Source organism: Eptatretus burgeri, chromosome 11 (assembly GCF_056783735.1).
Source record: "Eptatretus burgeri isolate ZD-2024b chromosome 11, Ebu_testis_v1, whole genome shotgun sequence".
Classification (NCBI taxonomy): Eukaryota; Metazoa; Chordata; class Myxini; order Myxiniformes; family Myxinidae; genus Eptatretus; species Eptatretus burgeri.
In genome coordinates, this window is record NC_140971.1 from 59342747 (window position 1) to 59357020 (window position 14274).

Consider the following 14274-nt stretch of genomic DNA (forward strand, 5'->3'; position numbering starts at 1 on the left):
GGAACAATTTTTTTTTGGGGGGGGGTGTGGAAATCACTTAAAACATGTAGAAATGCAAAGAAAAAAAAATTATTTCTTTTTTTTTTGGGGGGGGGTTGGAAATCACTTAAAACATGTAAAAATGCAAAAAAAAATTTTCTCAAACAATTTTTTTTTTGGGGGGGGGGGTGGAAATCACTTAAAATATGTAGAAATGCAAAAAAAAAATTCTCTAACATTTTTTTGGGGGGTAACAATTTTTTTGGGGGGTGGGGTTGGAAATCACTTAAAACATGTAGAAATGCAAAAAAAAAAATTTCTCTAATTTTGGGGGGGTAACAATTTTTTTTGGGGGGGTGCAGTTGGAAATCACTTAAAACATGTAGAAATGCAAAAAAAAATTCTCCAACAATTTTTGGGGGGGGGGGGATAGGAAATCACTTAAAACATGTAGAAATACAAAAAAATCTCTATTTTTTGGGGGGTAAAAAAATTGGGGGGGGTGGAAATCACTGAAAACATGTAGAAATGCAAAAAAAAAATTTTTTTTTCTCCAACAATTTTTTTTTTGGGGGGGGGTACCAAGTCCAAAAGTCCAAGTCCAAAATTTAATGGCATTTTTTTGGACCAAGTCCAAAATTTAATGGCATGATCCTTGGACCATACCTAACCCCCCCCCCCCCGACCAAGTTTCGTCGAAATCCGTCGAGGAGTTTTTCCGTAATACTGTTCACAAACAAACAAACAAACAGAAAGGGGTGAAAACAGTAACCTCCATCCATCTTCGAAGATGGCGGAGGTTAATAAGGACTCTGGCATTTTCTGCAAAGACAGAGTTAAGGTAGTTCTCAATTGTGATCCTATCCTTCAATGACATAGGAACAGAAGGGAAGTAGGTTTCAGAGCTATGCTTAACCAACTGCCACCAAGCTTTTTTGGATGGTGAAACTGATGGTGAATTCTGGTATGTTTGAGAATGGAAACAATGGTTACAAGCTTTGCAGAGAGACTGCAGGTTCCCATCAGTGGGGTTGACTTTCCAAGACTAAAAAAAAGAAAAAGGACCAATGGACCCGTAGCTTATCTGGGCCCTGGCCGAATTCAACCCAATTTTGGTAGAATCAGGTTGTCAGGTCAGGTTAGATCTGTGACCTGCTACAGGTACCATGTAACCCTGTACTAACCTATTCCATGGTCGGGTTGTCGGCGACTAAACCGTCTCCCCCACCAGGTTTTCTGGTGAGGATGGTGTTTGGATATGGACACCCAGCAGGATTAAAAACAAAACCTGTCAAAGGGCGGAGGAGCTCCTTGTGAGCCAACGGCCATCCATATCTAGTGCCCAACTGTGTCTGCGGATGTCCTCCTGCAGTTGGGTTACTTTTTTATGAGGAGGTTGGTGGCAGGATTTGCACTCCGGCCACCGTAAAACCCTTCATTCTGCAAAACACAAAAACGCAAAAAAATCTGAAAACCCACTCCATGGGAGTACCTCCTGTGCAGCTTCCCTTCGCAGGGCAGCTCACCGGATGACGGGATTGGGGCAAAGCCTTTGGGACCCCCAATCTTTGATGATAGGAGGGAAACCACGGGGTAACATCCCTGGGTCAGATTGCGGGAGAGTGTGTCGGAGTGGTGCTGAGGTGTCGTCCACCAGACGGCGGTCTCCTTGGGTTAACCTGAAGCGGTCCCTTCGGGTGGGTGCCTGGAATGTGCTATCCCTAAGAAAGGATGATCACCTGCTCTGTTATCATCTGAGCTCAAGCGTTTGGACATCGGGATTGCAGCTCTCTCTGAGGTTCGGAGACCGGATTGCGGTGAGATAATGGTGGGTGGTTACACCTACTATTGGTCTGGTCTCTCTGATGGTTACCATACGCAAGGAGTTGCTGTAGCTGTGTCCAATAAGCTGACCCCAATGATAATTGAGGTAACACCGGTCAACGAGCATATTATGAGCTTAAGGATTCGTCACTCCTGAGGTGTCATTTCCATGATCTCTGTTTATGCTCCGACTGAGGCGAGTGACCTCACCGTGAAGGATGCATTCTACGCCACGCTCGAGTCTGTGGTTGATCAGTGTCCCAGACGAGATACACTTCTAGTCTTGGGGGATTTCAATGCATCAACTGGAACTGATAGGGATGGTTATGAGATGTGTGTTGGTCCCCATGGGTCAGGAACTATGAACCAGAATAGCACTAAGTTCCTTGACTTTGCAAGAAGTCATGGACTTAGGGTGGCTGGTTCATGGTTTCAGCGCCCACAAGCTCATCGCTGGACTTGGTATTCCAACGCTGGCGGTGCAGCAAAGGTGATTGACCATTTCCTCATTGACGGTCACTGGAGGATGATCCAGAACTGCAGGGTCTACCAGAGTGCTCAGTTCCTCAATACTGACCACAGGCTTGTTGGAGCAACTCTAAAGCTGCACCTTAAATCCTGGAGAATGGTTCCATCCCAGCCGAGGCTGGATGTTGGCAAGCTCAGGGATGAGAGAGTAGCTGAGGAGTTTGCGAACAGGCTGAGTGGACACTTGGGGAGTCTGGGTGCGTTGGGGGGTCCTGAAGAGTTGTGGAGTGCCTTCAAGACCACCATCCTTGATGTTGCCGGTGGATGTCTTGGAACTCACAGCAGGACAAACAAGAATTTTGTATCTCAAGGGACACTGGATACCATCGACCAGTTGCAGGGCAAGGCTGAATGGCAGAGCTGAGATGTTCAGGGAGCTGAGGCGTAAAACTGTACGTGCACTGAGGGTGGACAAGGAGGCCTATGTGCGAGGAATCTGTGAGGGGGTAGAGCATCACCTGTGGACAGGTGATTCTCGTCCCGCTTACAGGGGAATTAGCGCATTGCGTTCATTTAAGCCCATCCCTCGGAGCACTGCAGTTAGAGCAGAGAGTGGTAGGCTCTTGACAGAGGAGTCTGAAGTGAAGGCTCGCTTACTTTGAGCGGTTGTACCAGACTGATCCCCCAGCTGTCGAGTTGGACGTCAAGGGTGTTACAATCCCTGTTGCTGACCCTCGAATCAACTGTGGTCCACCTTCGCTTGTGGAAACATGGGCTGCGGTGAACGGGTTGAAACGGGGCAAAGCTCCAGGGTTCTGTGGCATCCATGCTGAACTTCTCAAAGCTGGTGGAAATGCTGCACTCGTGTCATTGCATGCAGTTTTGTGCTCTGCCTGGAACACAGGCATCATCCCAACTGATTGGAAGAGGGGTCTTGTTGTTCCTCTCTGGAAAGGGAAGGGTGATCGCCAAGACTGCAACAACTACCCAGCGGTGACGCTGCTCTCAGTGCAGGGCAAGGTCTTTGCTCGGATAATTCTTGATAGGGTTCGCCACCATCTGCTTGAGCACCAGTGTCCATAGCAGTCAGGCTTTACACCAAAGAGGTCAACGATTGACCGTATCCTTGCACTTCGTGTCCTCACCGAACGCAGACGAGAGTTTCGGCAGGGGCTGCTTGCAGCCTATGTTGATCTCTGTAAAGCGTTCGATTCAGTGAATCGGGATGTCCTCTGGAGGATTCTTGGTCTTCGTGGGGTGCCACCAAAACTGATCAATCTGATGTCTGAACTCTACTCTGGTACTGAGAGTGCTGTGAAGTGTGGTGGTACCATCTCTGACTTATTTCCAGTTGTTACTGTAGTTCGTCAGGGGTGTGTACTGGCCCCCACACTTTTCAGTACTTGTATGGACTGGATTTTAGGGAGGATGTCAGAGAGATCAAGCTGCGGTGCATCGTTTGGGAATGTCAAGATCTCGGACCTTGATTTTGCAGATGATGCAGTCATCTTTGCGGAGACTTTAGATATCCTTTTGGGGGCCCTCAAGGTGCTGAATGAGGAGTCGGAGCCGCTGGGATTACTGGTTTCTTGGGTCAAAACTAAGATCCAGGCTTTCGGTGACATCTTGGATGCTGCTGTCCTGTCTGTGTCTGTTTGTGGTGAGGATGTTGAGGTCGTGGAGAGATTCACTTACCTTGGCAGTGATATTCATGTCTCTGCTGGCTGTGAGCCAGAGGTCAATAGACGTCTGGGTCGGGCCTGGGGAGTCATGGATTCACTGGATCATGGGGTGTGGCGCTGCCAGTACCTGTGCGGGAGGACGAAAGTCCGAGTCTTCAGGTCCTTGGTACTTCCAGTCTTGCTCTATGGATGCGAGACTTGGACTCTGACCAAGGATCTGAGACGGAGACTTAATTCCTTTGGTACCAGGTCTCTTCAGAGAATCCTTGGCTATCGCTGGTCGGATTTTGTGTCCAACGAGCGGTTGCTGAGAGAGACTCGGATGAGATTTGTTCCCTACATAGTCCGTGAGCGTCAGTTACGGCTGCATGGACATGTGGCTCGTTTTCCTGCGCTGATCCTGCTCACCACATTCTCTCAGCGAGGGAGTCTTGTGAATGGAGGAGGCCAATGGGCCGACCACGTGCCTCGTGGTTGCAGCAGGTTGACAATCATCTCAAGGAGATGGGGATGGGCCTGGCATCTGCCTTGGGGATGGCCAGACGGAGGCCCCTGGAGTACTGGTGGAAAGTGGACGCAGCGATGCGCTGTTCTGGCACATGCTCCCATAGCTGACCTGACCTTGGTAGAATTCTGACTGATGGGTCTGGAGAAGATTTTTGAAGGAATTTTAAAGATTTTCCCCACAAATTTACCAAGGCCATCATTTTGACGCACTTCCGGTCAGGTGATGGGCATGACTTCCGCAATTTAACATCATGACCCTGTCCTAATGTTGTAACCCAAATTTGGTGGCATTATGACTGTTGGGTCGGGAGAAGAAGATTTTTGAAGGAATCCATCATTTTGACCTACTTAAAGTCAAGTGACGGGAATGAGCTTTGCAATCCCCGTTACCAGTCAGGAGTGGAATCTTGCTGCCAAATTTCAGCCACGTCGGCCCTGCGGTTTGGCCAGAGAACTCATAAAAGGAGACGGATGGACAAACAGACAGACAGACAGACAGACAGACAGACAGACAGAGACGGACGATAACAATACCTTATCTGGAATTATAATTCCATATCATCTAACAAGCTGCTTCATGGCAGTTGCCTCACTGCATGGATTGTTGAACCTGGGACGACATGCTGGGCAGGATACCTGCAGGCATGAAGACGTGAACTGATGGAAGACAGGGGGCATTTCGAGAGAGCATTCTTAGTAAAACCAAGATGATGGCCAACTTGTCACATATGCGGTGAGTTTCTTGTGAATGAGAATTTCAAAGCAGCTATAATTCCTAATAGATTATCAGGACAATGTGGCGACGCATGCCTTTCATCTAATTTCGTTTCAAAGATACAGTGAGTTAAACATGAAAATCTGTAAATTTGGAAGTGATCTTACACATTTTCACACACAACCAACTGCTGTCACTCAAACAAATATTAAACGTGTTGAATAAGTAATTTTGGAGAACTGCTAATTAACTATACGTGAAATTCTAGAAGAATTGCTTGTCGTTGTTGGATGTGTGAAAACAATTATTCATTCTCACTTGAAATTCAAAAATGGGAGTGCAAGGAAGAAACCAAAGGGTCTGACATTTAATAAAAAGGCATCTCACATGGTCATTACACCAAACCTTGTGGAATGCGATAAGGAGGAGAGAGATGACTTCTGGGAGAAGATTGTGAGCTGTGATGAGACCTGGGTCCTATAATTTCACACCACAGAATGAAAGTGAGCCAGAATAGAGGATTAAATCAACAGGACATCGATTGAGGTGTGATAACCGCCGTGGGAAGCAAGGAGAAGCTGACTTTTTGGGAGTTCACTCTTTGTTGGAGCAAAAGACTGGAGTGGAGACTTCCTGGTCCTCAACAACAACAAAAAAAAATAAATGAAAGGCTCAGTCATCAGCCGAAAAGCTCAAGTAAATACTGTTTTGTGACATTCACGTTGTCCTTATGAAACTTTTTGAATGCGACGACACCATCAATGCATAGTACAAAAGTCACGTGTTAAACAACGAAGTGAGATAAGAAATACGCAGATCTGATGTCCAGGTCTCTGATGTCTCAGGGCGTGACCTTAACTGCACCACCATGCTCACCCTCACGCGGCAAATGTGACAACACAACTACTCAAGCGGAGATGAGTTGGTAAGTTTTAAATGATCTTGCATACAGCCCACACCAGTGACCCTGTGGTTTTTATTTTTTTGGACTATTCAGATGCATCGAAACGGCATTAAGTTTACGTACGGTGAAGACATCGGAATACAAGTCCTTCTTCTTTCATGTGCAGCACAACGGTGCAGGGTAGCATCATTGGCTGAGGGAGAAGCTGTGCTGCTGATGCAATGACCTCTGCAGATTTGGGCAGAATTTGTAATTTGTTCAGAAGGCTGTCTCTAACTCGGCTACTCTTCGCAAAGGACACCATGGAATCATTCATTTCTACCAACTCATGCCAGCAGATGGGACACCCAGTTTAACGTCCATCCGAGGGATGACACACACATTTATGAATCATCCTGCCTGTGAAACAGGCAGTTTTGAACTGGGCCGATAATTGAATGCAGGTTAGACAGCTTCGAGGCGAGTGTGCATATATCTAGCCCATCCTGCCAGCCTAGCACACTGCAGATCCCCATCAAAAATATTTATACACAGATAAGATGACATCAAAGACACTACCACATGTATGTAACAAGTGTGTAAGTGTATCGGTGGAATACAAATCAGTGAAGTTTCATAAATCTCCCTGTAGTTTTTATTTTTCTTTAATAAAAAGTGTACATCAACCTATAGCTACCCTCAATCATCTATGTAGCTATCTAAATGAATGTCAGTGTGTGTGTGTGTGTGTGTGTGTGTGTGTGTGTGTGTGTGTGTGTCTCCTCCATAATTCCACAACCATGAAACCTAACAGTCTAAAACTTTGCATGCATACTATGGGAATTCCATGGGAATACTTGAATGAAAACTGGGTATTTGGGTAAATTTAAACACCCCTTTTGAAGATAATTAATGGGGTGCTAATCATGAAATACAAAGCAGGCTTACCCTTGGTTAGCCTGCTGTCCCTCGCAGGGGTCTTAAGCCGCCATTTTGTTTAGGCCTGCTCAAAAACGCCTTGCCTTGGAACCACGACATACTCTCACAGACTAATTCAAGTATATAATCGAAACATGTCTTTAAGGGGGTTGACTCAGCCTGTCATCCTTCCGAGGTCGGCGAAATGAGTACCAGTGTACTGGGCCGGTTTATACCCCAATTAAAATAGGTGTACCATATCCCTGTGTCATAAGAGGCGACCAGGGTTGCGTCAGGAAGGGCATCCGGCGTAAAACATGTGCCAAATCAGTATGCAGATCATACGGATGATCCGCTGTGGCGACCCCTAAAAGGGAGTAGCCGAAAGAAGAAGAAGAAGAGAATCGAAACATGTCTTTAGATTTGAGGATCGGAGAATGTAAACAAATTAAGTGTTGAAATCTGGAGGGAAATCTGAAAATTTTAAGAACAAGTAAACATGTAAAGAATGAGTAAAGCAACAGTACAAATTAACTACGAGTTCAAAAGAGAATTGGAAAAGTATTGTAATCATATTTTAATTCATTGACTGCAAAATTTCCAGTCAACTTGAGGCATCACTCTCCCCCTCCCCTTATTGCTCTCCCTCCTCCCTTCCTTCCTCCCCTCCTCTCTTGCTCCCACCCCCTTCCTCGCTCTCCTCCCTCCAGAATGTGTCACAAACGATATGTGTCTGTCTGTCTGTCTGTCTGTCTGTCTGTCTGTCTGTCTCTCTCTCTCTCTCTCTCTCACCCCTCCTCTTCGCAATTCTCCCTCCCAGAGTGTATAGCAACGAGTGTTGTGGCATTAATCTCTCCCCTTACTCGCCACCCAGCCCTCCTTGCTGCTCTCTCCCTCTTGTCTCCCCCCAACCCACTCCTCCCTCCACCCTCTCCCCTCCCCCACCCACTCCCCTCTGCACCCTCCCCTCCTCACACCCCTCTCTCCCAGAGTGTATAGCAACGTGTGTTGAGGCGTCGCTCCCCCTCCCTCCCTCCTCCTTCCCCTCACCCCTCCCCTCTCCCCCTTCCACCTCCCCCTCCCCTCTCCCCCTTCCACCTCCCCCTCCCCTTTCCCCTCACCCCTCCGCCTTCCCCTCACCCCTCCCCTCCCCTTCCTCTTTCTCTCGCTAACATCCTCCTCACACCCCTCTCTCCCGGAATATATAGTGACGTGTGGTCAGCAGTCACTCTCTCCCCCTTCCTCGCTCTCCCACCCTCCTTTCTGTCTCCCGTCCCCACTCTTCTCTCCCTCCCCCCACCACCCGTCTCTCTTAGTATTCCGTTTAGCGAAGTGACAGGTGGTATTTGCTCATAGAGAACAAGTAAAACGACAGTTGATTATAATTTGAGTGGATACAAGCAGGCAGGATAAGCGAAATGACTTTCACCTGTGTTTACGTGTCCTTGTTTTTATTTTCCATGCAGTCTTTATGGCTCATGAAGGACATTATACAACGAACTAGATCATGGACATTTAGAAACGGTGAATAAGTCAATGCAGTACATGGTGTTCAAACTAAAGAACCTCAATATTGTGAGCTCATTATAAGTGTTTGGATGGGCCAACTACCTCGACTCAACATTTCCTAACCTCGACTCAAATCGACAAAGCATCAAACATTTTAAGGGATACCCGAGCCAAAATAACTTATCTTTTGAAATCTCAACTATCATTGTATTTTCATGATTTGTAGGCATTGATACACTTAATGTGAATAAGTAAAGTTAAAGGTTTTCTTCACATACAGCACACCTGTCAAATTTAGGACGAAAGTAATATAAATAATTCAGAACAAATGGTATACCGATGACATTATAGCCAACTTTTAAAAACGCTTTCAACAAGTACGATGTGGGAGAAGTGCACGTTTTAGAGCTTAGTGCCTCATCCACTTCACAAGGGTTGATCAGTAAGTCTGTGGCCTAACATAGAAGTCGACAATAAAAAAAGGTGATTGTTTCGTTTAAAGGTCAAAATTGTTTGCAAAGAACACAGTAATAAATTTATTGTCAAAGGTATTGGCAGGATAGCCTAGAAGTATGCAAACTCTTCTTAGATGTCAATTGCATGAGTTTGAACATTGACTCACCCAGAAACTGTCGCCTTGGTTTTTCACCGGGAGGGCGATTCCTATGAGGACGTTAAGTGGGAGGACCCGTCTGCTAGCATAATAGTTGGTGGATGTTAAACATCCCACGGTGTCGTTATCGAAGAGTAGGCGAATCATCGTCGGCAACCTGGACAAATTCCAAATTCCTGCACAAATCAGCTACAATTGAGCATCAAGCCGGGGCTAGTTCGAAAAGGGCTTGTGCCATTAAGGTAGTAGTTGTAGTCATAGTGGTAGATAAAATTAATTGACAATCTTGAAAAACAAGCTCAAATGAGCTAAGATCCTCGTCCTCTTAATGATGACGTCATAAAAACGAATATGACGTCATTGTGATGTATCAGGTTTGCGATAAATGATCTGTGCTAATGCCCGGCTTGATTCCTGCAAACAAAATTCAAACAGCTTGCCTAGTTTCGGAGATAATGGTATAGGGGATTTCCATTAGTGGCGATATTATGACGTCAACTTTTTTTCAAGGAAGAATTTCCAAAATCGGAGATGGTTACTGCCTGTGCATGGGCTTTCTGCATATACATGGCAAGTTTCACGAATATCCGATGAAAACTCTGGGTTGTGAAAAAAAATAGTAATGACGTCATAAAAATTGATATGACGTCATAATGATGTATCATATGTGCGGAAATTTATCTCTGCTAATGCCCTGTTCGATTCCCGCAAACAGAATTCAAAAAGCTTGCCTCGTTTCGGAGATTATTTTTTAGGCGATTCCCATTAGCAGAGATATTTTGACGTCATAACTTTTTTTCTAGGAGCAAGTTTCAAAATCGGAGATGGTTACTGTCTGCGCAGAGTATTTTTACATGTATATGCCAAGTTTCAGGAAGTTTCGATGAAAACTGGAGGCTGTGAAACAAAAAAGTCCACAAGAACAACAACGTGAGTAAGACTGAGAGATCCTCCATGAGGATCTAAAAATTAATGAACTTAAAAATTCCAAAAATGCAATCAACTTCGTTTATTTAAATATCAAGCGACAGACTTACTGATCGCAGATTGTACTTTTAATGGTTTGTGTTCTGTCCATTCTTTATAAGGGTCTGAAGGAAGGATGGGTGATTTGAAACATCTACTGAAGTTAAGAGCACTGTTTAAGTGCTTTCTTCTTCTTCATCTTCGGAATGAAGACTTTTCAAAACTTTTTTTTGGAAAACTCTCATTGGAAACTTCTCTTCCTTGCCAAGGTCACCTCAACATTTCTCATGGATGAATGCAAGGTCAGTTTCCATATGAACAAGACAACCAGAGAGACACAGGTGAGGAATGGAGATGAAAACCAACAGACGTGAAACAATACATGACTTTAGAAATGACATACGAATGCTAAATGAAGCCAAAAGCACATGCACTGTGTGCGCGTTTTCAGTGACTCGTTTCTGCCCACTGGGCACTTTTAACCTGCCGCTGCTCCTGTCTCTCTCTGTCTCTCTCTCTCTGTCTCTCTCTCTCGCAGCCTGTGGCTGCTGGTTGCATCATTGGTTGGGACGCGGCTATGCCGCTGATGCAGTGTCGCCCTTACCAGTACACTGGTGCTCCTTTTGCTGACCTCGGAAGGATGACAGGCTGAGTCAACCTCCTGGTGTATTTTTTAATTTAGTGGCCAACGGGGCTTGAACTCAGGACCCTAGGATCCCAAGCCACCACCCTAACCACTAAGCCAACACCAGGCTTGCTGCTAGCACTAAATCTGTGATTCATATAGTCTTTTAAACATAATTTTCAGCATTTAGATGAAAGAGTAGCAATTTACCGGGCGTAGTGGCTTGCGCCTGTAATCTGGCTACTCGGAGGCTTGGGTTGGAGGATCGCTTGAGGATGGGAGCTCTGCGCAGGGCCGCACTATGAGAGGGTGTAGGGCAGCCCGGAATCATGGGGAAACCCAATCCTAATCCCTGTGTCGTAAGAGGCGACCAGGGTTGCGTCAGGAAGGGCATCCGGCATAAAACCTGTGCCAAATCAGTATGCGGATCATAACGGATGTTCCGCTGTGGCGACCCCTAACGGGAGCAGCCGAAAGAAGAATAACAACATGAAAGAGTAGCAATTTCAAAATGGTTAACCATAATTGTTCTGTTACTGAATGCAAATCGGACTCGCAGAAATATCGGAAGGAACACAGTAAGAGAAATAACCTTGATTGAGAGTTGATGGATTCGAACCCTTGACTGTTAGTACATTCGTGCATTGAAACACACACACACACACACACACACACACACACACACACACACACACACACACACACACACACACACACACACACACACACACACACACACACACACACACACACACACACACACACACACACTTTTGCCAATAGATGCAAAAAATCAAGAATAATTTCTATTGTGGCCCTGGAACCAAAAAAATATTAATAGTAATACGCTTGTTTGGGTGTCCGTCTGTCTGTCTGTCTAACACTGCTCCACCAATTGGTTGGACAGTTCACCTGACTCCCCCCACAATATTGATTGTAAAAATATCATACAGTTGCCATGTTGGTGTTTCCTGTGATGCGAAGTCAGACATCTTCAGAGCTTTCATATGCACGATCGTCATGCCCTCCCTATAAGTTTTCCCTTCATTATAAAATGACCCAAGCGACAGTTCAAAGGATTTTGAGCTGACAGGCATCACGGGCCTTGTGAAAATTGGCCTCAGCAATCCAGGGAGCGATCTGTTAAGTTATAAACTGCCCAAATAACTATGTGGCATTCTCTCAACCAGGGATTGAACCCATGTCATTATAAAAGGTCATTGTCCGAGGTCAATATTTACTTTTAACGATGTGTATACATGCATCAAGATGAAAAAAAAAATTGGTTTCAGACCAGGTCACTCTACCCTGGATATGTTGCTTCTGCTCTCCCAACAATGGATGGAGGTCCTCAATGCCAGACAGAAAATCCGAGCCGTATCCCTGGACATATCACGTACTTTTGACAGTCTGGCACCCTGCACTACTCACCAAACTCTCTTCCCATGGTATCCAAGGCCATCTCCACTCATGGCTCGCAGACTTCCTCTCCTGTCGCAGTCAACGTGTAGCCCTAAATGGAGTTCTTTCATCCCCTATTCCTGTCCAGGCTGGAGTTCCTCAAGGTTGCGTTCTGGGCACTGTTCTTTTTCTGGTTGTCATCAATGATCTCTCCGACTCTGGAAAATCCTCTATATCTCTTTACTGATGACTCCACCCTCTGCCGTAAAATCGGTCATCCCTCAGACCGGCAAGCAGCAGCTTCTTCGCTCCCTGCAGATCTGGATAAAATCACAAACTGGTCCAACACGTGGAACATGTCTTTCAATCCGGACAAATCTCACACTCTCACTATGTCTCTTCGAAAGGACAGTTTCAAACCCCCCCCCATCCACTTTCTCAACAATCCTCTGGAAGAAGTTCTTTCTTTCAAGCTTCTGGGTCTCACTATCTGCCATGACCTTCCCTGGGAAAGCCACATTTCAAACCTCGCCTCCAAAGCCAGTCGCCGACTGGGAATCCTCCGTCGTGCAAAGTCCTTCCTCGGCCCTCCTGAGCTCCTGACCACTTACAAAGCTTTTGTCCGAAGCCTGATGGAGTACTGCTCTCCCCTCTGGGCTGGTGCTCCTGCCTCCCACCTTTCTCGGCTTCACGCTGTAGAAACCAAGGCATTTGGGATCATCGGCATCTCCTGCAATGAGGCTGTCTTTGGGCTTCTCACTCAATCACCGCAGGTTGGTCGGTGGTCTTTCTGTCTTCTACCGTCTCCTCTCCAGCCTTGCCCCCCCTGCTCTCTCTGAGATTTGTTCCCACCACATTTCCACAGGACGCTCAAGGTCTGCCAACAACCCCCTTCTGGTATAACCACCAAAATCACGAATCACCGCTCACCTTCACTCTTTCATTCCTCTTTTTTCCCGCCTTTGGAATAAACTCCCTCACTCTATTCTTTCCCATTCTTCCCTCCAGGCTTTCAAAACAGCTGTTCACCACCACCTCTTATATTCCCCCATTCAAATCCTCGATCTTTTCTACCCCCGATAATCCACCCAAGCCCACTTCCTTCAAATTCCCTGCTTTCCTTCCTGAAAGTCCCTGTAATGTCTATCTTGAATACCCCATTTTCCCCGTCCCATCCCTCTCCTTTCCATCGATCTCCTAATGTGTCTGTTCCCCACTGTTTTATCCCTCCCACTCCTGCCCCTCTTGTCTCATGCCCCTTTACTGTGCGTTGTGTGTTAGCTCTCACACGAGCCTCGACAAGGTATACAAAAATTTTTTTGTTTGTTTTGGGTCGTTTATTGGCACGTATCTTTTCCACATATCTCACAGGATTGTGAGTTGGACAGGTGACCGACTGTAATGGGCCATCACCTGCTCATGGTCACATATCTTTTCTGCCTATCTCATGGGCTTGTGAGTTGGACAGGCAACTGTGACGGGTGGGGAAAGGATTTGAAGGTTTGAGGTGGTATTGACACCTTAGGGTTGAGAACAAAGATGGGAGAGTTGGGAGGAGAGGTTGAGGCTTTGGGAGGGAGGACTGATGAATTGGGGTGGGGTTGAAGGCTTAGAGTGGGGAGGGGATTGACACATTAGAGTTGGGAGGTTGAGGACTTGGGGTTGGGAGGCGGAGGAGTAGGGTTGAGGACTTTTTTTTTTAGGTATACCTTGTCGAGGCTCGTATGAGCGCTATCACACAATGCACAGCAAGGGGGGATGAGACAAGAGGGGTGGGAGAGGGAAGGACAAAACAGTGAGGAACAGAGACATTAGGAGATCTATGGAAGGGAGAGGGATGGGGGCAGGGAACAAGGTATGCAAGTATGCATACGGGGTATGCAAGAGGGACATTACAGGGACTTTCAGGAAGGAAAGCAGGGAATTTGAAGGAGGTGGGTTTGGGGTGGATTAACAGGGGTAGAAAAGATTGGGGATTTGGATGGGGGACGATAAGAGGTGGTGGTGAGCAGTTGTTTTGAAGGCCTGGAGGGAAAAATGGGATTGAATAGAGTGAGAGAGTTTATTCCAAAGGAAGGAAAAAAAAAAGAGGAATGAAAGAGTGAAGGTGAGCAGTGATTTCGGTCGTTTTACCAGAAGGGGGTTGTTGGTGGACCTTGAGCACCCTGCAGAAATATGGTGGGG